The 26,177-nt window shown below is 37.8% G+C and overlaps 1 long non-coding RNA gene across 6 annotated transcripts in view; it reads left to right on the top strand.

Moving 5' to 3' along the window:
- The first annotated feature begins 18,720 nt into the window (after positions 1-18,720).
- Positions 18,721-26,177, top strand: part of LOC308621430 — a 116,047-nt gene continuing 108,590 nt past the window's right edge. For all 6 annotated transcript variants that reach the window (XR_014016455.1, XR_014016456.1, XR_014016457.1 and 3 more), the window contains exon 1: positions 18,721-18,817. This is a non-coding gene — a long non-coding RNA (uncharacterized lncRNA). The remainder of the gene's footprint in view (positions 18,818-26,177) is intronic.

The following is a 26,177-nucleotide window of genomic DNA, read 5'->3' as shown; positions in this document are numbered from 1 at the left end:
AATTTTTTGTTCTAGTTCTGTGAAAAATGCCAGTGGTAGTTTGATAGGGATTGCATTGAATCTGTAGATTGCTTTGGGTAGTAGAGTCATTTTCACAATGTTGATTCTTCCAATCCAGGAGCATGGTATATGTCTCCATCTATTTGTATCATCTTTAATTTCTTTCATCAGTGTCTTATAATTTTCTGCATACAGGTCTTTTGTCTCCTTAGGGAGGTTTATTCCTAGATATTTTATTCTTTTTGTTGCAATGGTAAATGGGAGTGTTATCTTGATTTCATTTTCAGATTTTTCATCATTAGTGTACAGGAATGCCAGAGATTTCTGTGCATTAATTTTGTATCCTGCTACTTTACCAAATTCATTGATTAGCTCTAGTAGTTTTCTGGTAGCATCTTTAGGATTCTCTATGTATAGTATCATATTATCTGCAAACAGTGACAGCTTTACTTCTTCTTTTCCAATTTGGATTTCTTTTATTTCCTTTTCTTCTCTGATTGCTGTGGCTAAAACTTCCAAAACTACGTTGAATAAGAGTGGTGAGAGTGGGCAACCTTGTCTTGTTCCTCATCTTAGTGGAAATGGTTTCAGTTTTTCACCATTGAGGATGATGTTGGCTGTGGGTTTGTCATATATGGCCTTTATTATGTTGAGGAAAGTTCCCTCTATGCCTACTTTCTGCAGGGTTTTTATCATAAATGGGTGTTGAATTTTGTCGAAAGCTTTCTCTGCATCTATTGAGATGATCATATGGTTTTTCTCCTTCAACTTGTTAATATGGTGTATCACATTGATTGATTGGCATATATTGAAGAATCCTTGCATTCCTGGAATAAACCCCACTTGATCATGGTGTATGATCCTTTTAATGTGCTGTTGGATTCTGTTTGCTAGTATTTTGTTGAGGATTTTTTTTTTTTTTTTTTTTTTTTTTTTTTTTTTTGCAATACGCGGGCCTCGCACTGTTGTGGCCTCTCCTGTTGCGGAGCACAGGCTCCGGATGCGCAGGCTCAGCGGCCATGGCTCACGGGCCCAGCTGCTCCGCGGCATGTGGGATCTTCCTGGACCGGGGCACGAACCCGTGTCCCCTGCATCGGCAGACGGACTCTCAACCACTGCGCCACCAGGGAAGCCCTTGTTGAGGATTTTTACATCTATGTTCATCAGTGATATTGGCCTGTGGTTTTCTTTCTTTGTGACATCCTTGCCTGGTTTTGGTATCAAGGTGATGGTGGCCCCGTAGAATGAGTTTGGGAGTGTTCCTTCCTCTGATATTGTTTGGAAGAGTTTGAGAAGGATGGGTGTTAGCTCTTCTCTAAATGTTTGATAGAATTCGCCTGTGAAGCCATCTGATCCTGGGCTTTTGTTTGTTGGAAGATTTTTAATCACAGTTTCAAGTTAAGTGCTTGTGGTTGGCCTATTCATATTATCTATTTCTTCCTGATTCAGTCTTGGCAGGTTGTGCATTTCTAAGAATTTGTCCATTTCTTCCAGGTTGTCCATTTTGTTGGCATAGAGTTGCTTGTAGTAATCTCTCATGATCTTTTGTATTTCTGCAGTGTCAGTTGTTACTTATCCTTTTTCATTTCTAATTCTATTGATATGAGTCTTCTCCCTTCTTTTCTTGATGAGTCTGGCTAATGGTTTGTCAATTTTGTTTCTCTTCTCAAAGAACCTGCTTTTAGTTTTATTGATCTTTGCTATCGTTTCCTTCATTTCTTTTTCATTTATTTCTGATGTGATCTTTATGATTTCTTTCTTTCTGCTAACTTTGGGGAATTTTTCTTCTTCTTTCTCTAATTGCTTTAGGTGAAGGGTCAGGTTGTTTACTCGAGATGTTTCCTGTTTCTTAAGGTGGGATTGTATTGCTATAAACTTCCCCCTTAGAACTGCTTTTGCTGCGTCCCATAGGTTTTGGGTCGTCGTGTCTCCATTGTCATTTGTTTCTAGGTATTTTTTAATTTCCTCTTTGATTTCTTCAGTGATCACTTCGTTATTGAGTAGTGTATTGTTTAGCCTCCATGTGTTTTTATTTTTTACAGATCTTTTCCTGTAATTGATGTCTAGTCTCATAGCATTGTGGTCGGAAAAGATACTTGATACAATTTCAATTTTCTTAAATTTACCAAGGCTTGATTTGTGACCCAAGATATGATCTATCCTGGAGAATGTTCCATGAGCACTTGAGAAAAATGTGTATTCTGTTGTTTTTGGATGGAATGTCCTATAAATATCAACTAAGTCCATCTTGTTTAATGTATCATTTAAAGCTTGTGTTTCCTTATTTATTTTCATTTTGGATGAGCTGTCCATTGGTGAAAGTGGGGTGTTAAAGTCCCCTACTATGATTGTGTTACTGTCGATTTCTCCTTTTATGGCTGTTAGTATTTGCCTTATGTATTGAGGTGCTCCTATGTTGGGTGCATAAATATTTACAATTGTTATATCTTCTTCTTGGATCGATCCCTTGATCATTATGTAGTGTCCTTCTTTGTCTCTTCTAATAGTCTTTATTTTAAAGTCTATTTTGTCTGATATAAGAATTGCTACTCCAGCTTTCTTTTGATTTCCATTTGCATGGAATATCTTTTTCCATCCCCTTACTTTCAGTCTGTATGTGTCTCTAGGTCTGAAGTGGGTCTCTTGTAGACAGCATATATATGGGTCTTGTTTTTGTATCCATTCAGCCAATCTGTGTCTTTTGGTGGGAGCATTTAGTCCATTTACATTGAAGGTAATTATTGATATGTATGTTCCTATTCCCATTTACTTAATTGCTTTGGATTTGTTATTGTAGGTATATCCCTTCTGTTGTGTTTCTTGCGTAGAGAAGTTCCTTTAGCATTTGTTGTAAAGTTGGTTTGGTGGTGCTGAACTCTCTCAGCTTTTGCTTGTCTGTAAACGTTTTAATTTCTCCATCAAATCTGAATGAGATCCTTGCTGGGTAGAGTAATCTTGGTTGCAGGTTTCTCTCCTTCATCACTTTAATTATGTCCTGCCACTCCCTTCTGGCTTGTAGAGTTTCTGCTGAGAGATCAGCTGTTAACCTGATGGGGATTCCGTTGTGTGTTATTTGTTGTTTTTGCCTTGCTGCTTTTAATATGATTTCTTTGTGTTTAATTTTTGACAGTTTGATTAATATGTGTCTTGGCGTATTTCTCCTTGGATTTATTCTGTATGGGACTCTCTGTGCCTCCTGGACTTGATTAACTATTTCCTTTCCCATATTAGGGAAGTTTTCAACTATAATCTCTTCAAATATTTTCTCAGTCCCTTTCTTTTTCTCTTCTTCTTCTGGAACCCCTATAATTCGAATGTTGGTGCGTTTAATGTTGTCCCAGAGGTCTCTGAGACTGTCCTCTGTTCTTTTCATTCTTTTTTCTTTATTTTGCTCTGCATCAGTTATTTCCACTATTTTATCTTCCACCTCACTTATCCGTTCTTCTGCCTCAGTTATTCTGCTATTCATCCCATCTAGAGTATTTTTTATTTCATTTATTTTGCTTTTTAATCGATGCTTGATTCATCTTTAGTTCTTCTAGGTCCTTGTTAACTGTTTCTTGCATTTTGTCTATTCTATTTCCAAGATTTTGGATCTTGGAAATAGAATCTTGGATCATCTTTACTATCATTATTCTGAATTCTTTTTCAGGTAGACTGCCTATTACCTCTTCATTTGTTAGGTCTGGTGGGTTTTTATCTTGCTCCTTCACCTGCTGTGTGTTTTTCTGTCTTCTCATTTTGCTTATGTTACTGTGTTTGGGGTCTCCTTTTTGCAGGCTGCAGATTCGTAGTTCCCGTTGTTTTTGGTGTCTGTCCCCAGTGGCTAAGGTTGTTTTAGTAGGTTGTGTAAGCTTCCTGGTGGGGGGGACTAATGCCTGTGTTCTGGTGGTTGAGGCTCGATCTTGTCTTTCTGGTGGACAGGTCTACGTCTGGTGGTGTGTTTTGGGGTGCCTGTGGCCTTATTATGTTGTTAGGTAGCCTCTCTGCTAACGGGTGGGGTTGTGTTCCCGCCTTGCTAGTTGCTTGGCATAGGGTGACCAGCACTGTAGCTTGCTGGTCTTTGACTGAAGCTGGGTGCTGGTGTTGAGATGGAGATCTCTGGGAGATTTTCGCTGCTTGATATTATGTGGAGCTGGGAGGTCTCTTGTGGACCCGTGTCCTGAAGTTGGCTCTCCCACTTCAGAGGCACAGCACTGACTCCTGGCTGCAGCACCAAGAGCCTTTCATCCACCCGGCTCAGAATAACAGGGAGAAAAAGTAGAAAGAAAGAATTAGTAGAAGAAAGAAAGAGAGAGGGAAAGAAAGGAAGAAGGGAAGAAAGGAAGGAAGGAAGGAAGAAAGAAGGAAAGGAGGGAGGGATGGAGGAAGGATGGAAAGAAGAAAGGAAGGAGGGAGGGAGGAATGAAAGCAAAAGGAAGAGTATATGGAAGAAGGGAGGGAGTGAGGGAGGAAGGGAAGAAAGAAAGAAAGGAGCGAGGGAGGGAGGAAGGAAAGAAAAAGAAAGTGGAAAGAGGAAGGGTGGGAGGGAGGGAGGAAAGAAAAAGAAAGAAGGAAAGGAGGAGCAGAGGGAGGGAGGGAGGAAGGGAAGGTAGGAAAAAAAGAAAGAGCAGGTAAAGTAAAATAGAATAAAGTATGAAATATAGTAGCGTTATTAAAATTAAAAAGTAATTATTGAAAAAAAAACGGACAGATAGAACCCTGGGACATATGGTGGAAGCAAAGGTATACAGAGAGAATCTTACACAGAAGATTACACATACTCATTCACAAAAAGAGAGCAGGGGGAAAAATCAAAAATCTTGCTCTCCAAGTCCACCTCCTCAATTTGGGATAATTCGTTGTAAAAAGAGGAAAAGGGCGAGAAGTCTGAAATCTTGCTCTCTAAGTCCACCTCCTTAATTTGGGATAATTCGTTGTAAAGAGAGGAAGAGGGGGGAAAGTCTTAAATCTTGTCCTCAAAGTCCACTTCCTCAATTTGGGACGATTCGCTGTCCATTTATGCGCTCCACAGACGCAGGGTACATCAAATGGACCGTGGAACTTTAATCCGCTGCCTCCGAGGCTGCACAGAGAGATTTCCCTGTCTCTGCTCTCCCAGCTCCCGGGTCTCAGCCTTGGACCTGGCCCCGCCTCTGCGCGTAGGTCGCCGGAGGGCGTCCGTTCTTCGCTCAGACAGGACGGGTTTAAAGGAGCCGCTGATTCGGGGGCTCTGGCTCACTCAGGCAGAGGGGAGGGAGGGGCGCGCAGTGTGGGGCGGGCCTGCGGCGGCAGAGGCCGGCGTGACGTTGCAGCAGCCCGTGGCGCTCCATGCGCTTTCCCGGGAAAGCCGTCCCCGGGTCCCGGGACCCCGGCAGTGGCGGGGTGCACAGGCCCCCCGGAAGGCGGGGCGGACAGTGACCCGCGCTCGCACACAGGCCCCGCGGCGGCGGCGGCGGCAGCAGCAGCCCCAGCGTCCCACGCCTGTCTCCGAGGTCCGCGCCTTTAGCCGCGGCTCGCTCCTGTCTCCGGCGCTTCCCCAAGCAGCCCTCTTAATGCCCTCTCCTCGCGCACCAGGAAACAAAAGGGAAAAAAGTCTCTTGCCTCTTCGGCAGCTCCAGACCCTTTCCCCAGACTCCTTCCGGGCTAGCCGTGGTGCACTAACCCCTTCAGGCTCTCTTCCTGCCGCCAGCCCCAGTCCTCTCCCTGCGCTCCGACTGAAACCCGATACCCGAGCCTCAGCTCCCAGCCCCGCCCGCCCCGGTGGCCGAGCAGACAAGCCTCTGGGGCTGGTGAGTGCCTGAGGGCACCGATCCTCTGTGCCGGAATCTCTCCGCTTTGCCCTCCACACCCCTGTTGCTGTGCTCTCCTCCGCTACTCCGAAGCTTTCCCCCTCCGCCACCTGCAGTCTCCGCCCGCGAAGGGGCTTGTAGTGTGTGGAAACCTTTCCTCCTTCACGGCTCCCTCCCACTGGTGCAGGTCCCGTCCCTATCCTATTGTCTCTGTTTATTCTTTTTTTCTTTTGCCCTACCCAGGTATGTGGGGAGTTTCTTGCCTTTTGGGGGGTCTGAGGTCTTCTGTCAGCATTCAGTAGGTGTTGTGTAGGAGTTGTTCCACGTGTAGTTGAATTTCTGATGTATCTGTGGGGAGGAAGGTGATCTCCGCGTCTTACTCTTCCGCCATCTTCCTCCGGGGTCCCCTCTGTTTTCTGTGATTAGGACTTCCAATACTATATTAAATAGTGGTAAGACTGGGCATCCTTGTTTTGTTCTTGAATTTAGAGGAAAGGCTTTCACCTTTCCACCATTTAGTATGATATTAACTGTGGGATTGTCATAAATGGCCTTTATTATGTTGAGATATCTTCCCTCCATACCAACTTTGATGAGGGTTTTTATTATGAAAGGATGTTGAATTTTGTCAATTGCTTTTTCTGCATCTATTGAGAAGATCATGTAATTTTTATCCTTCCTTTTGTTAATGTGGTATATCACATTGATTGATTTGTGAATATTGAACCATCCTTGCATCCATGGAATACATCCTACTTGATCATAGTGTACGATCCTTTTCATATATTGTTGGATTAGGTTTGCTAATATTCTGTTGATTTTTTTGCCTATATTCATCAAATATATTGGCCTGTAATTCTTTTCCTTTGTAGTGTCTTTGTCTTACTTTGGTTTCAGGGTAATGTTGGACTCAAAGAATGAATTTGGGAGTGTTCTGTCCTCTTTAATTTTTTGGAATAGTTTTAGAAGGATGGGTATTGCCTCTTCTTTATATGTTTAGTAGAATTCCCCTGTGATGTTGTCTGGTTCTGAACTTTTGTTTGTTGGGAGTTTTTTCAATTACAAATTGAATTTCAGTACTGTGATCAGTCTATTCAGATTGTCTGTTTCTCCCTGATTTGGTCTTTCCAGATTTTATGTTTCTAGAAATTTGTCCATTTCTTCTAGGTTGACCAATTTGTTGGCATATAATTGTTCATCGTATTTTCTGACAATATTTTTCATGTCTCTGTGGTATTGTTTTTATTTCTACTCTTTCATTTTTTAATTTGTTTATTTGGTCTTCCCTCTTTTCTTCTTGGTGAGCCTGGCTAAAGGTTTATCTTTTCAGAAAACCAGCTTTTGGTTTTATTGACCTTTTCTATTGTTTTTTTTTTTTGGTCTCTATTTTATTTATTTCCTCTCTGATATTTATTATTTCCTCCCTTCTGCTGACTTTGGGCTTTGTTTGTTCTTCTTGTTCTAATTCCTTTAGATGGTAGTTTAGGTTGTTTATTTGAGTTCTTTCTTATTTATTGAGGAAGACCTTATCACTGTAAACTTCCTTCTGTTTTTGCTGCATTCCATAGATTTTGGTAAGCTATGTTTCCATTTTCGTTTGTCTTGACATATTTTCTGATTTCCTCATTGATCCATTTTTTTTTGAGTAGCATGTTTAGTCCCCATGTGTTTGTCCTTTTCCCATTTTTCTTTCTGTGATTGAGTTCTAGTTTCATACCATTGTGGTCAGAAAAAATGCTTAATATAATTTCTATTCTCTTAAATTTGTTGAGACTTGTTTTGTTGCCTAGTGTGTGGTCTATCCTTGAGAACATTCCATGCACACTTAAAAAGAATGTGTATTCTGCTGTTTTTGGATGGAATGTCCTATAGATATCTACTAAGTCCAACTGGTTTATTTTATCATTCAAGACCACTGTTGTCTTATTGATTTCCTGTCTAGAGGATCTGTCCATTGATGTAAGTGGGGTGTTAAAGTCCCCTACTATTATTGTATTATTATCAATTTCTCCCTTTATGTCTATTAATATTTACTTTATATATTTATGTGTATCCCCCTTTAATTTTGATTTACTCCTTCCAAGATTTCTCCCAGCACAAGTTTTGCAAAGTATCTTACAGAAAATAAATGAGACAAAAAAAATGCTATAAAATCACCATATGTTTTCTAGGAATAGAGGAATGAATGTTTTTTTCCATTCATTTTTCCCTCTGTTCCTCCATCCCTCCCTTCCTCTATTGCTCTCATTTACACTCTTGTTCTCATTCTTTCACCCTCTTGCTTTCTCTTTCTTTGCTTCCTGATTTAGGTTGTTACATAAAGTCTGATCCTACTTGGCCCTTTCGAGGTAAGAATATATAAAATCTTAGTTTTAAAAACAGTATTTTAACATGCATAAGCCATAACTGCTGTAATAGGAACATGTTCTCCTGTGTAAGATGGCATCATCTTTTATGATTTAACTTGTGATATGTAACTATGCTTGGACAAGTATATTCACAAAAAGAGTGCCTTTCTTAATTTTCAGATTTGGAGATGTCTTGTGGCTGTTTTTAAATGGTTTACTCACTGTGGATGCAAAAATAGGGAAAGTCTTATTTCTTGTTTCTTTCAATAATTTTAGCAAACATCTGCTAAGAGCTCCCAGGGGTATATTTTGCACAGAACTGAAAAATGACTGCTGGTAATGCTAAGCGCCTGCTACTTTCAGAATATGTAACCCAGCTAATATGCATTACAATTTAATAAATCCATGAATGGATATTACATGGAGGTTGTAGACCAGCTGTTCCCTGCTAAAACAAGCCAGAGGAACAGGGGTTGTAGTTAGAGGGATTCAGGTTCAATATAAGGAAGTTGAAGAAGTTACTGGTGAGATTTTTGAATGAACTATGAAGATCCTTACTCAGAAGGTTGAATGTTGCCACTGCTGGCCTGTGATTTTCAAGTCTTGCAAGTTAAAAAAAGAACAAAAATATCTATTTGGATTTTAAACTTAGATGAAAATTGTTGTATTTACTGAAACAAGTTCTCAAGCAGTACTGAAAATAAGGAGGAAAATCTCCTTTCAAAATTTCTAGAATTAAAATAGAACCTGTTCACCCTCTTTGTCTCTGTCTTAACATAGCAAAAAGTGAATCCCTGCAGATTGTAGAAGTGATTTCAGGCCTTGTACCAAGCCTCTACCATCACAATTTTCTCACTGGACTTTTCAATAAATTCCCTGTCCATTACACTGACAACCAGAGTCAGACCTGGAGTAAGACTAAAGCAACAAGGTTCCTTCAATTTATACAGTAATCTTCTGATGTTGAATGCTTTCTTGTTTAGTGTCTCATTTAATCTTCCCAACAATCCTACAAAACAGGCATAGTTGTCTCCATTTCCTGATAAGAAAAGTGAGAATCATGGGAGGACCTGTGCAAAATTACTTGCTTTATAAGTGGCAAAGCCAGGGGTAAAACCAGTTTTAAATCCTAGCTAAGGGCTCTTTATCATATCTCAGTAATTTTGATGTACTCATCATTTTTTTTCTTTTCCAGGGTGCTCCACCTTCTAACAATGTGGCTGATTTTTTTGGAATGAGCCTCCATATACACCCTTCTAAGAAACTGAAACAAGTTCTCAAGCAGTACTGAAAATAAGGAGGAAAATCTCCTTTCAAAATTTCTAGAGTTAAAATAGAACCTGTTCACCCTCTTTGTCTCTGTCTTAACATAGCAAAAACTGAATCCTTGCAGACTGTAGAAGTGATTTCAGGCCTTGTACCAAGCCTCTACCATCACAATTTTCTCACTGGACTTTTCCATAAATTCCCTGTCCGTTACACTGACAACCAGAGTCTGACGTGGAGTAAGACTGAAGCAACAAGGTTCCTTCAATTTCAAAGAAAGGACTCAGACTGGAGCTTTCCAGAAAACACCCTTGATGCAGAACAATCCTACTTATCCATTCACTATAAGCACTGACAGTCTGGCTTTTCCACTCATCAGTTGTGTGGCAAGTTATTTAATATCTGTATGTCTCGATTTCCTCATCAGTATAAATGTAAATAATAATAGTACCTACCTCAAAGGGCTGTTGTGAAGGAAAACTAATTTAACACCTGCAAGGTGTCTGGAGTGAACTGTGCTGGTAACAAAATATGTGGAGTGAAAATGTTGGCTAATATCACAAATTTGCCATAAACTCTAGATGCCAAACTTGGCTTCCAAACATGTGACAATATAGCTAAATAATTTTATAAAAATCATCTATAAATATACCTCTTTTTAAGGTACTGGAAGAATGCAGGGATGAATAAAAAGTGATATACAAGAGGTTTGTCATTCAGTGGAGGAGATATGGAATATATGTACATTTCTATAGTCCAAAGCACAATAAATAATGTAAGATCAGAGCACAAAGGAAGCAGACATTCTTAATAGCTGGAAGAATCTGATAAGATTTGTAGGCGTGGTGAAACTTTGAATATCTTATTTGCCTGGAGTCTTCACAGTACCTGGCTCAGTGGCTGCTGCATAGAAGGTGCTCAGTAGATATATAAGGAGTGACTGAGTATGGCAGGTAGAGGTCAGAGGTTTGGGGAAAGCTTCTTTGGAGGGGAAAGAGTATAAACCAAACATGGAGGCATGGAAAGGATCCAGTTAGGAAGTCCATGACTGGTGGATTCATACGTTGGGGGTCAGTGATGAAGCAATCATCAAAATAGATTTAGTTCTAAGTACTGGACAGTCTTGAATGACATTCTACTGATTTAAATTATATGTGATACCAATGGAGACAAGCAGAATATCAGATAGTTCCAAGAAGCATCTGGTGTGACTGGATATGAACTGTAGGAACATGCCTTTTATGATTTTGAGGAATGTTAGGACAGTCACCTTATTAACAATATTAACAAGACCACAGCCACTCCTCTCATAAAGTGGCCCATGTTGTGGGTTAAAAGTTATTAGTTGAAATTTTTGTCCTCAACACCCAAGAACTCTAGTAAGATGGGCTTAGAAAATAGCATGTAGACCAGAAGGAGTGTCTTTGCTATCCCTAAGCCTAGATCATAACCTGGGGACTGTGCTCCTGCTGTCCTTGAGAAAGGACAGAAACTTTTGAGATTAGTGGACTGAAATATATATGAAAGAGAATTGATGAGTAAGGCAGCTAGATGACTCAATCTCCCCCATGTGGGAGAAGTCCTGGGCTACTTTGCCATTCCTGGTCCATAAAAGGAGAAAGCAAAAGAATGAGCCATGCCAATGTGTGTGATCATTAATCCACAGTGACCCTGCTCATTAGTAAATGCAGCTCAGGCACATGCCTGAAATCTGACTCATTAAATGAGTGTTCTTCCTCCTGGAGAGAAGAAAAGAAGGTTCAGGGGAAAGTAGGTGTTTGTCTTTTCAGAATCCTACCTGGAATATGACTTAAAGAGAAATGTTAGAGACAGAGAGAATTTGAGCAAGGTCAATGTCGTGATGAAAGAGAGTTTGATTTCAAAGACTTCGAAGAATCTGATCTGATGTTGGGATGAGAGATACAGAGGCATTGAAGATGATTATCATTTTGCCATCTCTTGTGACTGGGAGGATGGCGTTGCTGCCATTAACTGAAATAAGCAATGAAGGGGCCAGGATGATTTCTCTTCTTTTGCAGTTTTCCTGTAGCTTAAAACAAAACATATCAGCTTGTACCCGGAGACTACCTTGAGGCTGAGAAGAGCTATAAGTTAATTAACAATTAATATTACAGTGTTAGGAGAAAGGAAAGGATGAAATTACCTTTTTTTTCTTTTTCTAGAGAATGAAGAATAGCAAAGTAGAATTCTTCAGGAGGCAGGTAGACTCAGTGTCCTGAAACAAATGGCTGCTTGTTTGACATCCTTTTTGTGTCTCAGAGGATCTCAAGAAACATCTAAGAGGTGCTGAAAGCTTTTAAAAGGATTATGTAAAAAAATTGTGAAAGAAGGCAGTCATAGAAATTACTCTCTAGGCAATATTTTCATAGTTGAACAGAGAGCCTTTGCTTTTGGAATTGTTTAGGTATATAAAGAAAAGAAGAGACTCCTCTTTAAAGCCAGCAATGGTATTTTAAAAAGAAGGGCAGGAACAACATAATGATTCTAGGCTCATGAAGAAAGATACACATATGTAACTTAGTATTTGCCCTAATATCACTGAAGGGAACTGGTGAGGGGGTCTAGGATAGACAACTGAGATAAGAAGTGCTGTTACTATTCCATGTTAATATTTGGGGAAGACAAGAAAAAGCTTATGACAGAAAAGGGACTCAAACTCAGTGACTGCTAACAAGTCATGCAATTTAAGAGAACACTCTAATGAATGAGGTTCAACTCTCAACAAAGATTGGAAGGCCCAAGAGCTGGAGACTTAGGCAATTGTCAGAGGCAAGAATAGACAATGTCCAAGATCCAAGATGGTAGTTTGAGCTACGGGGACAATGGTAATAGTAGGGCTGGAACTTTGGTCAGTGGCTGGGGGAAAAGTGTAGGAATCCACTGTAGTAGTAGGAAGAAGGGCCGTGGTAAGTTAGAGTGTTTTCATTGGGTTCTTGTTAGGACAAGAGTCAGTTTTCAGGATGGGTTATCTTGAGTCCTTATGGAAGAATGAGTAAGCTCTTCATGTACATATATGGGATGATCTCTCAGAATAAAACAAAAGGAATACAGAGCACTCGGTATAGTATGCTAGCAATTGTGTAAAAGAAAAGGTGCATGACTATATGTATCTAATCTATCTTAGAACTTCTGGAAGGATCCACAAGAATCTGTAATAGTGATTTCTTGGTAAGTGGTAATGAAGAACTGAGGAAAAGAAAAAAGGAATGGAAAGAAGACTTTAACTTATACCTATACATTGTTATATGACCTTGGAAAAATTAGAGATATATATTTTAAAAAGAGTGCTGCTTCGGGCTTCCCTGGTGGTGCAGTGGTTGAGAGTCCGCCTGCTGAGGCAGGGGACATGCGTTCGTGCCCCAGTGCAGGAAGATCCCACATGCCGCGGAGTGGCTGGGCCCGTGAGCCATGGCCATTGAGCCTGTGCATCCGGAGCCTGTGCTCCGCAACGGGAGGGACTACAACAGTGAGAGGCCCGTGTACCGCAAAAAAAAAAAAAAAAGAGTGCTGCTTGAGAATTTCATGTGAGACTAAACAGGATTACATGTGTTGGGAAGGGTAGAGGATGAGGTGTCAGTCATCTCACATGATGGAAGGAAATTCTTTGTTTTAATAAGTTGTTTCAAATATTTACCATCCATAATTTAATGTGTTTAATGTGTAAGTTAAAAACTTTAACTCATAGAAATCCAATGTGTGAAGTGAGTCCAGATTAGAGATGAATTTCCTTGGAGAATAGAAATCAATCAAAACACCTACTTTGGGGGCTTCACAGATCTCTGACTCTTTCTTGCTATCTTCAGCAGTATAATTAAAAATCAGGGGCAAACCTAAGGGATGAACAAACTTCTTGTATATGAAATCGTGAAGTGAACTCCATGTGGCAATAGCTGAGTGATAGAGCTCTTCCTACTTGCAGGTATTTTTGTTTGTTTGTCTTTTTTAGTTGGTGTCAGCAATGTTTTGGTTTTAAAAACACCAGTGAATCAACTCACTAACTGAACCAAACCCAACAAAACAAACCAGAAAAGAGAGACAAAGATGATGGTGATGAAGAGAAACACTTGTATTTCACAGTTCTGCTCAGGACTAGTTTTTCCTGAAACATTTTCCCATTAAGTCACACAGCAGCTTATGATACCAATTCATGGTTCATTAAAAACCTTCCTCCTTCCTGGAGCTCTCTTTGCAGTCAGTGGGAACACAAATGGAAAAAGATTTTAGAGTGATGGTGTGTGGGTTCTTACTGTGAGTGAAATCCCATTCAGGATGACTGAAGGATTGATTTGTGCAAGTTATGGATGCAGTATTGACTCTAAATAGGTGTTGGGTTCAACTTTGGGAAGAACTGGAAAACCTGTGGGAGAATAGATTTATATTCAGGTGTTACTATGTCAAGGCAATGCTTTTAAGTTATGGCCAACCAAAATGTTTTAACAATGTGCAAAGAAATAATTTAGTTAAGTAATTATAAAGAAAATGTTAAAAGCAAAGATTTTTAGATTTAATCCTGTTTCTGGAATTTCCTCATTTATTTTCTTCCTCTACAACCTCAGTGCCTCAGTTATTATCGTCTCAGAAATGGGGAGATCAATGCTGCTTCACGAGGTTACTAGAAGAAACAACCTAAGAAATAGGTTTGGGGGATTGAGAGGTACCATCTTCCAGTTAGAAAATAAATGAGTCACAGGTATGAAATGTACAGTGTGGGGAATATAGTCGATAATAATCTAGTATCTTTGTGTGGTGACAAAGGGTAACTAGACTTATCCTAGTGATCATTTTGAAATGTATAGAAATATCAAATCACTTTGTGATTGAACTAACATAGTGTTGTCAGTCAATTATACTTCAAAAACAAACAAACAAAAAATAGAAAAAGAGATCAAATTTGTGATTACCAGAGGCAGGGGTGGGGAGAGGGGGAATTGGATGAAGGTGGTCAAAAGGAACAAACTTGCAGTGATAAGATAAATAAGTACTATAAATTCAATGTATGACCTGAATAATATAATTAACACGGCTGTGTATGTATGAAAGTTGTTCAAAGAATAATCATGAGTTCTCCTCATAAGTAAAATATATATTTTTTCTTTTTCTTTTATCGTGTATCTATATGAGTTGCTGGATATTCACTAAACTTATTGCAGTAACCATTTCACAATGTATGTAAGTCAAATATTTATGCTGTACACCTTAAACTTATACAGACCTGTCTGTCAATTATATCTCAATAAGATTGGAAGAAAAAAAGAAATGTTATTGCAGTCATTCTGCAAGGATGAAATACTAAAATTTTGGAAAAATTATTTATATCAATGCAAAAAAGGTTGTCGATTGGATTTACTGATAACTCTGATATTTCGCCCGTTCTTTTGGGTTATGTTCCTTTGACATATCCATAGTTTACTTAGCTTCTCTTTTGGAGATGTTCTGATTGAAAATTGAACCAACATGTCTTTCCTTATTCATGTAAGTTCTTTCAGTTTTTAAGCATCTGTTCTTTGATCTAAAGCTGTTTTGGAGGCTTTTATTTCTTCTAGAATGTAAGCAAGAATCATGGAGAAGAATTTTCTGCAGTACTCTAGTCTTGTTTATAATAATAAGTTCTTTACAAGTTTCATAACTGATGTCTCCAAGGGTTCACAATTAAATATTAATACATTGGGGTTGAACTACAAAACACCAATTTCTGGAGGAAAGAGTCAAATAGTCAACAAACCAACAAATGGTGAGAGCTAGTAAATACTCTGAGATTCTAGCTATTTATCACTGGTGTTTGGTAATTGTGATTTATTGGGGAAAGTTACAATTCTCTGAGTTCATCAGGCTTTCACTTCTGTATTGTGGCCCAGGCTTACTGCATTTGTTTGTAACATAAATCATGCCTGGATACCAAAGACTACAGACCTGCTAACCTTTAAGCTTTTGTTTGTTTGTTTGCTTGTTTGTTTGTATTCTTTGTGTTTCCTTATTAGGAAATCTTGATGCTATGTTCCAATGCATATTATTTTCTTAAAAGAAATGTTATCCAGAAATATTATTTGATATAAGGGTCACTAGAAGACAGGTGAGCTTCAAATTGATGGTATTTGACATCTCTTAAAAAAAAAAAAACTCTTCTTGGTGTCATTTTGGATCAGAATCACCTACTCAAAGACTGTTGTTTCTTGAAATCCTGACAATAAGTAGTTCATTAGCTAGTATTGTGGATAGTTAAAAAATTAGCATACTAAATATTGCTTTAAGTTACAGGTTACTGTCTCCCTTCTTTGATGAAATCCCCTCAGAATGCTTTGCTCTTAAATCTTTACTTGCTAGGTTCCTTCCTGTCATTCAAAGTTCACATCAAATGTCATTTCCTCAAGTAGGGAATGATGTCTAAAGCTCTAATGCTTTCTAAAGTGGTCCCCTGCCATTACTCTCGATCACATTACCTTATTTTATGTCAATATCTGAAATCATCTTACCTGTCTGTTTCCTTTTTTATTGTCTGTATCCTCTCAGTAGGAGGAAACCTTTGTGAGGGTCGAGATCTTGCCCTTCTTATTTTCAGCTATATCCTCAGAGCTATATCCTCAGTTTGGGACTCAGGATGTAATAGACACTCAATAAATACTTTAAAAAATTCAATAAACAAATTAAATTGGAGTTACCAAGAGCTTTTTTCCTCTGCAGTTTACTATGTGTATAATCTTGAGCACGTTCTTTGATCCCATTCATCTTATTTCTTTCTTTGTAGAATATTGAGTTGAGGAACATGACTTAAAAGGTTGCTTTAAGGTTGAAAAGCGTGACAGCTTTAACTTTGAAAATTCCATTTAATTAGTGTAGTTTAATGTCAAGAAAGCGCTTTGCATTGGGTTACTCTACTAGCAGACATCTGTAATATTTTAGCCAAATTATTGTTTTCCTTGGATTTTGAGAGGAAATTTTCCTACCTTATATTTTTTCCTCTCTTGGATACTTCCTTTCTGCTATAACGTTGACTTGACATCATGGTATGGAAGAAAAGAGACCACTGTTTAAAAGGACACCTATCATCTCTGGCTGTGCTCTGTCAGGACTTGATCAAATTTGGCTTAGTATTACGGAAGTTAAGCTCAAGAGATGTTACTGAATCTCCAGTTCACTCTGAGTGATCAGGGGTCTTTGAAAGGACTCAATATCTACTCTTCATTTTATCCACAGTTCAAATTCAAAGCCCAGATTTCAAGTGACTAAGACAAACAGATGACAACTGGCTTTTTTTGCTTCCTATATTTGATCACACTATGTATGCTTATGATATATTTTAATAACCCTATTTAAAATAGGATAAGAAATCTGATCCTTCTTATTCTCTTCTCATGTTAATTTTCTCCTTAGTACTTACCAATTTATCACCATCTAATATCACACACACACACACACCCCTTATTTATTTATCTTCATTTTGTTTTTCTTCAGTAGATTGGAAGCTCCATATGAGAAAATTTTTCTATTTTTGGCTGTTTTGCTCCCTGTGTGTCTATGGTGTGTCACGTACTAGAAATATAATAAATATTTGTTGAATGAATATTTACATATATAATTTCTAGATACTTTTTTTTTCATTAAATCTATTATCAGAAAAGCAGGACCAATATTTGCCTATGATTTCTCATTAAAAAAAAACCAGTCACTATTTTGGAACTTAATTTTGTCATTGATTAGTGTTCACTGTATGTATTAAACTCTATAATTTTTCCTTTGGAATGGGAATTGAGAAAAAGTCCATAAGAAGATATTCAAATTAGCTTGCATGCAAAAGGTCAACCTTACGAGATTCTGATGAATAGAAAAGAGAGCATTTAAGAAAAAAAAAGGCTTCCATGGGTATATAGTTTAATGATCTCACACAAAATGCTTCCTATTTTTAAAATCTTCATTAAAGAAGAAGAGAGAAATTTTGTTTATTCTTTTGATCACCATACTTCTTTGTTTCTGGACTATGAAGTAGGAGAAAAAGGTTTGTTTTTTACATGAGTTAAAATTTCCATAAATTTCATTTTTTTTCAGGATAATTTGAGCTTTTTGAGTGTTAAGCACCCCATTCCTTTCTCACACTTAACTAGATTAATCTCAGGAGGGAAAACATGTTGAACAGCATTTTCTTCTTTCCAGCAAATCAAATTAAGTGTTGTTCAACATGTCAAGCAGGATGGGGGAGCTCTATGAAGTGTTTTTTTCCCAGAAGAGCAGGCATCCACTATTCATAAGACTCTAGCAAGCAGAACAACAAAGAGAACTAAATAGCAAATTGCCAGGAGTTAATAAAAATCTGAATGAAGGAAAAGGATCACTGATCCAAAGCATGCTATTGACACGAACAAGAAAGAAAAATGAATACATGGACTTAGAAAAGTGAATTTTAGGTTAGTTAAACTGAACCCACCTGTTGTCCCCAATTATTTTATTTTTCAAAAAGTGAACCCAAAGTGTTACAAATCCCAGATTATAGAAAGATCTTTTTTTGGAGTTAAATGAACCAAAAGCATAATTTCCCCTTCTGAAACACATCCCAACCATTCAATTTCTCACTATTCATTCATACGTTCCAGGGGCCTATTGTCTACAAGACAGACCAACCTGGAAATAATTACAGTGGTATGACAACTGTCCTAATAAAAATGTGGACAATGTACAGAGAAGGATTTGGTTAATGCTGCCTGCAGAATTTAGACAAAGCTTTTGTCAGAGAGTGACATTTAAACCACGTTTTAAAGAATAAGGAGGATTTTTCCAGCAGGACAACGTGGAAGGAACATATTGACCAAAAGGAGATGGCTTTTTCAAAGCAATCAGTATGAAAAAGAGCAAATAAAAAATGTGTAAGTCCTCGCTTGTTTCACAAAAGGCTTCTAGTTCATTTTCCTGAAGGCTAATATTACTTTTTTTTTTTAACAATTATATACCTGCTTTTCATGTCTAACCCAACAAAGTCTCCAATAACCAAATTTAGATGACTAAAACGAGAGTGTCAGGGAGACATATTTTTAATGGGAATCATTTGTTTAAATCACTATGGTGAAGAAATGTGTTCACTGGTCAGTTAAATAGCCTAAATGCTCTGCAAGCTCTTCCAGGATAGCTATTCATAATGATTGGTCCTCTTGTGAGTAAAATGCTGCCGTTTCCCCATTGCTGGTGATGGAATGCCTTGATTAATATCTCTCACTTTTCTTCGTTCTCCCTCCTGGGTGTTTTGGCCATGACTTCATGGGAATTCAACCGTTGCTTGGTAGAAATATTTGTAGAGTTGTTAGGACAGCTCATACACTCCTTGAAACAGATGTTTGTTTCCTCCCATTACTCCTTCAGCCCTCTTGCCTCCTTTCTTAGCTGCCTCGCCTGTTTCCCATCACCTTCTTCCTGTCCCCTCAAAAGGAGGTAAGACTTGTCCAAGCTATAATCTCTCTACTCATTTTTCTTAATCCTTATCATTTACTCAATACTATAGATGTTATAAAATTAAATAAATATCCCAAATCTGATTATTCTTGCTTATACTTTAAGTAAGTGTATAATTATTTGAGTTTTAAGGTTGTAATAGAAGTATTTTTGGAAATATTAATAATGCTTTCTATTTTATGACAAAATATTTTCTATTATGTTATGATAATATTAAATTTGATTTAATTAATCTTTATAAACTGGTATAACATCATGAAAAATTATTATAATATTTAATAAAGTAGAATATTAGTCTTTACATATAGCTCTTAAGTGTATATGTACACATGGGTGATGAAAAGAATAAAAATCTTATTGCACAGAATCTTTTATTTTTCTGTTTATGATACTTGTCACATCTAAATATAAATTATGATAATTATTACTTATGTCAATAAGCATTAAGCTCCATAAATGAAACATTCATCTTTTCACTTTTCTTACACATGCCTAAAATATATGAAACAAAGTACAGCCAACATATTAATCACCCATTTAGCCAAGAAAGGAAAAATAAAACTTTCTCAAAATATAAACAAAGATCTTAAAAAAAGTATTTATGTTTTTAAAACTAATAGATATATTGATAATATTTAAGATGGGGGGTCTAAGTGATCACATTTTGTATCTATATTTAAACATGATTTAATGAGAGCCATTGGTTTGGAAAGCATAGTTACATTAAGGGGCATTGTTTAGTTGGAAAAAAATTGAATTATGCTGTAAACACAACTTTTGTGGGATGCAATTTGATCTCAAGTGTTGTCATTTCCACAGAATTATTATTTTTTGATATCACATGATGATAGTTAACACTTACTTTGTATAGGCATCATTCTAAGTGTTTTATATTTATCTACTTATTTGATAATCAGAACTGCCCTATGGGGAAGGTACTACGGATCATCCCTGTTTAGTAGATAAGGATACTGAGGCACTCAGTGGATAAGGTCCAGGCCACATAGCTAGTGAGGAACTTCTGGCTTCAGCTCTCTGCAGTTTGTGCTAGTAACCACTGAACTCTATTTTTTTAAATAATTAGGTGTCCTGTTGGACTACTCCTTCTACTAAATTAGCTGTGTATTAAATGTTTGAGGAACGTTTAATGAGTGACTGAAAATTATATGTATAAAATCATGATCAATCAAAAGTGAAGAAGGTAGGCATGGGGAGTAACACATAAAACACTTGATAGATATGTCACTTTCTGTAAATGTGATTTCTCTGGTCTTGGCTTCTTCAACTATAACATAGGAATAATTATATACTTTTTGCCAGGTGATTTTTAAGATTCCATAGGCTAACTTAAGGTTAAGTATTTGTAATCTGCAAAGAAACATTTGTGAATCAAAAATGATCACAAAACACAAGGCATTTGCATCCTCCTTCTGCTACACTTAAAATATGTTTGTCTTTGTTGTTTCTGTTCTTGTTGATAGCAGAAGTCAGTGAAAACCCTAATGTTCAAGTTAAGATGAAATGATTTTAAAAACTTGGAGATCCTCAGGAGTTGCTGAGTAATGACTGAATTTATATTTTCTAAAATCAATTAGACTATAATAAATATTTTGGCTTTTAGTCTCAAATAATTGATTTGACCCATTTTTATTTATGAAACATTTTATTGTTATGTACTTGATAACTACAGAAATTTTGAAAAGTCTACCACTAACAGTTTAACCAGAAGGTGAATTGTTGTGGTGACTATTAAAAGAATCTCATTTAAACACTTATTTAATGACCAGTATCTGTCTGACCCTTTTTATTGAGTATTGTGACATAAAGATAAGTAGAATGAGTTAACTCCCTCAAGAGTTAAGCATGATTGCAGAAAACCATTTAAGCTTTTTATAACATGCAATGGGGTAAGTGTGATGATAGGTGAGTGCTTTCAGAGGAAAGAGGAGAGTCTTCAAAACAGTCTTCCCAGAGATTTAGAGAAGAATAAGGCTTAGCATGGGAAGGGTGGTATGGAAAACTGTCCTGTTGAAGGACTCAGCATATACAACAAAATGGACCCAAGAACTCTCATGTTGGTTCAAGGGACTGAAGTATTTAGTTTGCCTGGAATGAGGGATTCGTCTGAAGGAGTAAGAAGAGACAAAAGTAGAGGTAGAGTCAGGTCTGGATCATTTAGAGCCTTGGGCACTTATCTAGACTGTTAGAACTTGATCTTGAAAACTGTGGGAAGCCACTGAAGGACTTATAACTGTTACATTACCAGATGTTCAATTTGGGAATATCACTCTGATGGTACAGTAAAGGAAAGCCAGCCATCCTGGAGGTAGGAGTGGAGAGAAGCCTTTTGCACTAATCCAGGTGAATTGTGATGAGGACTGGAGAGGAGGATGGATAGAAGAGATGTGAAAGATGAAATCTTTTTGATTTGGTGACTGATTGATTAAAGGTGGGGGCGGATTGAAAGGGTATAGTCTTGAATGGTTCCTTTGATTCTAGTCTGGCTACTGGGTATGGACGATAGGATCATTAAGATAGAGGACACAAAACGTGAGAAGTGGGCATATTCAGGAAGATTGGGTTGTTTGTGTCTAGAATTCAAGGTTGTAGCTTGGGATTTATATATATGTTTGAGAGCATATTTGATTGACCTTCAACTAGACAAGGAGAAGAGGTCCCCTGAAACAATAAATGTGTCTCTCTTAACCTCCTTTTGTCTCAAGTGGACATTCCCCTTGAGTCACACTTCTGATCTTTCCAGGGCATTTAATATCAGCTGTATTTTCCCTTGAGGATAGAATCAAATTCCCAAGGCAACAATTTTCTAATTCTAAAAGACTGATCTAATCTTTGTGGAGATATGCTTCACTGGCCAACTATAGACAGGGTTTCAGGTAAGAGGACTTTAGTTGTTCATCTTAATTGGTACCATAAATGGAATCAGAAGCAGTTTAGATATAACATAATTAATGTGGGGTGGGTATAAGGCAGAAGCAGAGTCCTGTGTTGCCTGTTCTTAGAGATAAGCAGAGGAGACACCAGAATTTGGATAGACAAATGTGGTGGCCATGGAGTTGCATTTCTCATCTATTCCATCAAGAAAATTGCTGTGAGGAACAGAGGAATACTGCTGTGAGGAATACCTAACAATCTCCAGTTACCACAACTTTGGGCTCCATTGGGGAATTCACACCGTGGCCAATGACTAAGCATGGCAGTAGTGCTAGATATAGCAGTCCTGCCATAAATGGGAGTCCATTCATGGACATTCTTTGCTCACAAGCTTCCTATTAACCTGACCAAGACATTTTCAAAACTTCACTATAGTCTGAGCCCTTTTTTATCCAATTCTCTTCCCACTCTTCTTGCACAAATGTCTGACCTGCACTGTGGTTGGAAAGCTTTTCCTGTCTATTCCTGCTTCCTTTATCTTAATTCTTCATAGGCCTTTCTCGCAATAAAGCTCTTACACATGTAATCCCATCTTGGCATCTATTTCTCAGCGCACCTGAACCGGTTATGGGTTAAAATGACAAGAGTTTCTATGTGACATATAAGCATATACTACTTATCATGTCTCAGATGATATTCCTATCCTCACCTTTGGTCTAAAGATGATCTATTACTGGTCATCCCTGGATAAGAGGCCTTCTGTTTAGCCTGGCCAAAATAGCACATTTATATACATTCTTGAAAGTCACAGAAAGATAAAGATATACATAAAAATAGTTTTGAGATTATTTTAAGCAAACAGTCACACAAATTCTTGAAGCTGGCAACTGTCTAAGTTTCTGAAGGATAGATAATTGAACGATGGGAGTGAAAGTTGACAGCTGATCCCTGTGGAACATGAACATAAATGCAAGGGGAGAAAGAGGAATTCACAAGGGCAAACAAGAGAGAATAAGTAAAATGATAGTAGTAAATGGGAGAGGTGACATGCAGGCCACTGGATAAGAAAGGGTTCAGAAGTAAGGAGCAGTCAGCAGTGCCAACTACAAAAGAGGAAGCAAAGAAGAGAAAGACAGAGTCTTTTCACTGATCTGATACTATGGGTGTTATTAATGACCTTAGCATGAGCAGTTTTACTGGAGTGGGGAGGACAAAAACGAATAGCAGTATGTTAATGAATAAGAGCTATAGTAGTGGATAGTATTAATATAGATTTTTATTTTAGAAACATTTATTATTTCATAAAGGAAAGAAGAGAGAGAAGAAATAGAAGGAAATGTGAACTTGGGGCCAATTTTGTTTTTAAACATAGGAGAAAATTTCTGTTGGATGAGTGGTTTTGGGCCCATCATTTAACTATCCCATGCTTCAGTTTCTTCAACTGTAAAATAAGGGGAGTAATTATGCTTTCTTGGTGTTCTTGTGAGGGATAAAGGGGCTGATATACATACATTACTGGAAGAGTGCCTGTATTGCACATCCTAAAGCCAATGAAATGTTTGCTTGTATGTAAAATGGCTTGTATGTAAAAGTAAATGAAAAATATCTATGGAGAGGGAAGGTTGAAGTTTTAGTTTTTCCTTCAGAGACAAAAGGAAATGAGGAATAAAGTTTCAAATTAATAAGTAGAATTTTTCTTTTTATCCTGATAGTTCCCATGTTCTCATGGAGGAATGAAGGTCTCTGTATGAACAATAGATCTTCTTAATCTTTCCTGGCTAGCTAGTGTCAAAGCTTCCATGAATAAGCTAGCAGGTAATGGGTTGGAAGTTTTGAGGAAACAAGTGAAGTTTAGAGCAACTGCTGAGAAGCAAAGGAAAGATGAATGGGCTAAGGATAGATAGAAGGGCTGCTGGGATTATTAATGTACATGCTTAGAAATTATTAATTAATATGGGTTTTCATCATCAAGATCCCTGAGTGATATTCTTTAGCAGAGTTCAGTCATCTGGGATAAAGAACAGGCAAGTTAGGCAATTGGATTTATCCAGACCTATACTATTCCAGGGCAAATGAGGTGGAGAAAGCAAGAAAGCAAGAAAACAGAAGTCTGAGGAAAGGACAAGGAAATATTTATGTGATAAGCCTAAGAAAATGGGTTAGAAAGGTATGGAAAGTACAGGCAATTAGGAAGCATTGATGGGTACAACAGCCAGACAGTCTCTATGAGGGTAAGAAATAGAGAGGTTTGGAAAGATGAGTTTGTTAAATGATGTTTGTAGTGGGAGAGTGGAATATTGGAATTTAATGAACAATATGTGGAACTTTACAAAATATCAGCCATGTTTATAGGAACTGATGGTGTGAAGATAAGAAAATTACTGACATGGAGGAGATCAAGTAGCAGTTGTCTAACATAGTAAAACTATCAAAATGAACATGGATGTCAGCTAGGATGATGGCAAGACTATGGGTCTATCCTCATGGAAGACCATTACCTACTGATAAAAAATCATTAGTGAATGTGGAGAAGGAATTAGAATGCAAGTAGATGACAGTGATGAGGAGAGAGACAAGGGTCCCAAAGAGATATAGTTACTCTAAGGAGTAGGCTTAATAATACTGTATAGTAACAATGGGCAAGAAGCAATTACTGAATAATTTCCACACGCTTCCTAGTTTCTACCCCCATTCTCTAATCTTAGCCTTGTAAGAACTTGGAGTGGGAGAATGTGCAGGCTCTATCTGAGTGGACTGAAACCAAGATGGGAAAAATCTTAAGGAGAAAAATTTTATCTTAAGGAAAAATAGAGTGAAATGTGAACTTGGGAACAATTTTAGGTGCAGGAAATCTTTTGTGAACAAATTGATGATGATGATAGAAATAACATTTATTGGAACATGTCTTCCCAAGGATAACTTTAAATGGATTGGCAGGGAGGGCCTCAAAAGGATGATGAATTGGAAGAAATGGGGTCTGAGTAAGAGTTTGGGAAGGAGTGGAACACAAAAGGATTTGCATTTTGGATAGAGGCCAAAAATATCAGGGAGATATTGGCATTGAGAGATAATGGCATTGAATGGTCTGAAGATTTAGAATGGAACTCTGATGTAAAATTATTTTTGTGCCAACAGAACACTGGGCCTTAGAAAAGACCTTATTCTATATGTGGTCTGGTTAGCAATTTGCAGCCATTGCTCATTATTACATATAGAACCTTGATAAAATGAAGTGTTTCAACTTGGCAAAGCTCAGAGTTGGGTATAAACAGCAATGTAATTAGAACCAAATCAAGATGTTGTCACCAATCCCTTATGACCCATTGGATCTAATGGGCTTAAATATTTGCCAAATAGCTATTAGTACTCATCCATATTCATGTTCTCTTCATCCTGGTCTCACAACTAGATTATATTTTTCAGTCTTCCCTGTGGCTAGATCCATATCAAACTCATATAAATGAGTTCTACTCAATGGGATTGATGGAGATGGTATAGATCACTTATAGGTCTACCTGACAAAATCCTCCAAAACCCTCTTTCCCTAATGTCTGCTGAATGGGGAGGTTTCTGAGGACTTGGGGAATCACAAGATGGGAGGAACTTGGAGTAGAGGCTCCTTCCTCCACTGCTCCCAAATGATTAGCACTGCAATGGGACATAAAAGTAAATCTATACTGTGTTAAACTAGTGAGAATTGGAGATTATTTATCATAGGAATGGCCTTGCCTATCTGATGCAGTATCTGTGGAAGATATCTTTATTGTATTGAGCTTGTGACAAACGCCACAGAGTTTTGGAGCAAAGACATACTTTCTCAGCAAGTAAATTTCTTTTTATTTTAAAGAGGAGACCCTAGCTTGTTACTGGGACATCATAGAGACTAAACACAGGGTTACGGTGCTGTCCAAGCTCTCTCTGTCATCAATTCACTGTCATCTGATTGACTGAACCAAGGAGTCAAGTGTCCCCCTGGGCACTTCTTCATCAAAAGGAAGCATGTCCTGATGGCACAGGTGACTAACATCCTTATAATACCTGCTTCTTCTGCAAAATACTATTATGGTCTCAGGAGCAATTTCCTATGACAAAATGAGAAAAAGAGCCGAGTTAAAGATAACTATACATGATATACTGGCACGAGCATTACAACCTGCTGCCTGGGTGGCTCTGAGGGACAGTGTGGGAATAGAAATCTTCCCAGGGGGTAGAATTTCACACAAAACTTACTAAATTTTGAGTTCATAGATAAACCAGCTCCTCTTATAATACATTCTCCACATTATAAATAGTCTTTAAATACTAATTAGAAAATAACAGTTGCATGCTCAAAATCCTTCTGTAGCTTACTATTACTCTTTGCATTATTTTATACTCTTATTATTCCTATTATTTTATTTTATACTCTTAGCTTTGGTCTACCAGGCCCAAAGTAGTGTGTTCCTTG

Source organism: Mesoplodon bidens (genome assembly GCF_964165515.1).
Source record: "Mesoplodon bidens genome assembly, chromosome: 8".
NCBI classification, from domain to species: domain Eukaryota; kingdom Metazoa; phylum Chordata; class Mammalia; order Artiodactyla; family Ziphiidae; genus Mesoplodon; species Mesoplodon bidens.
This window is presented reverse-complemented; position numbering and strand designations above follow the sequence as displayed.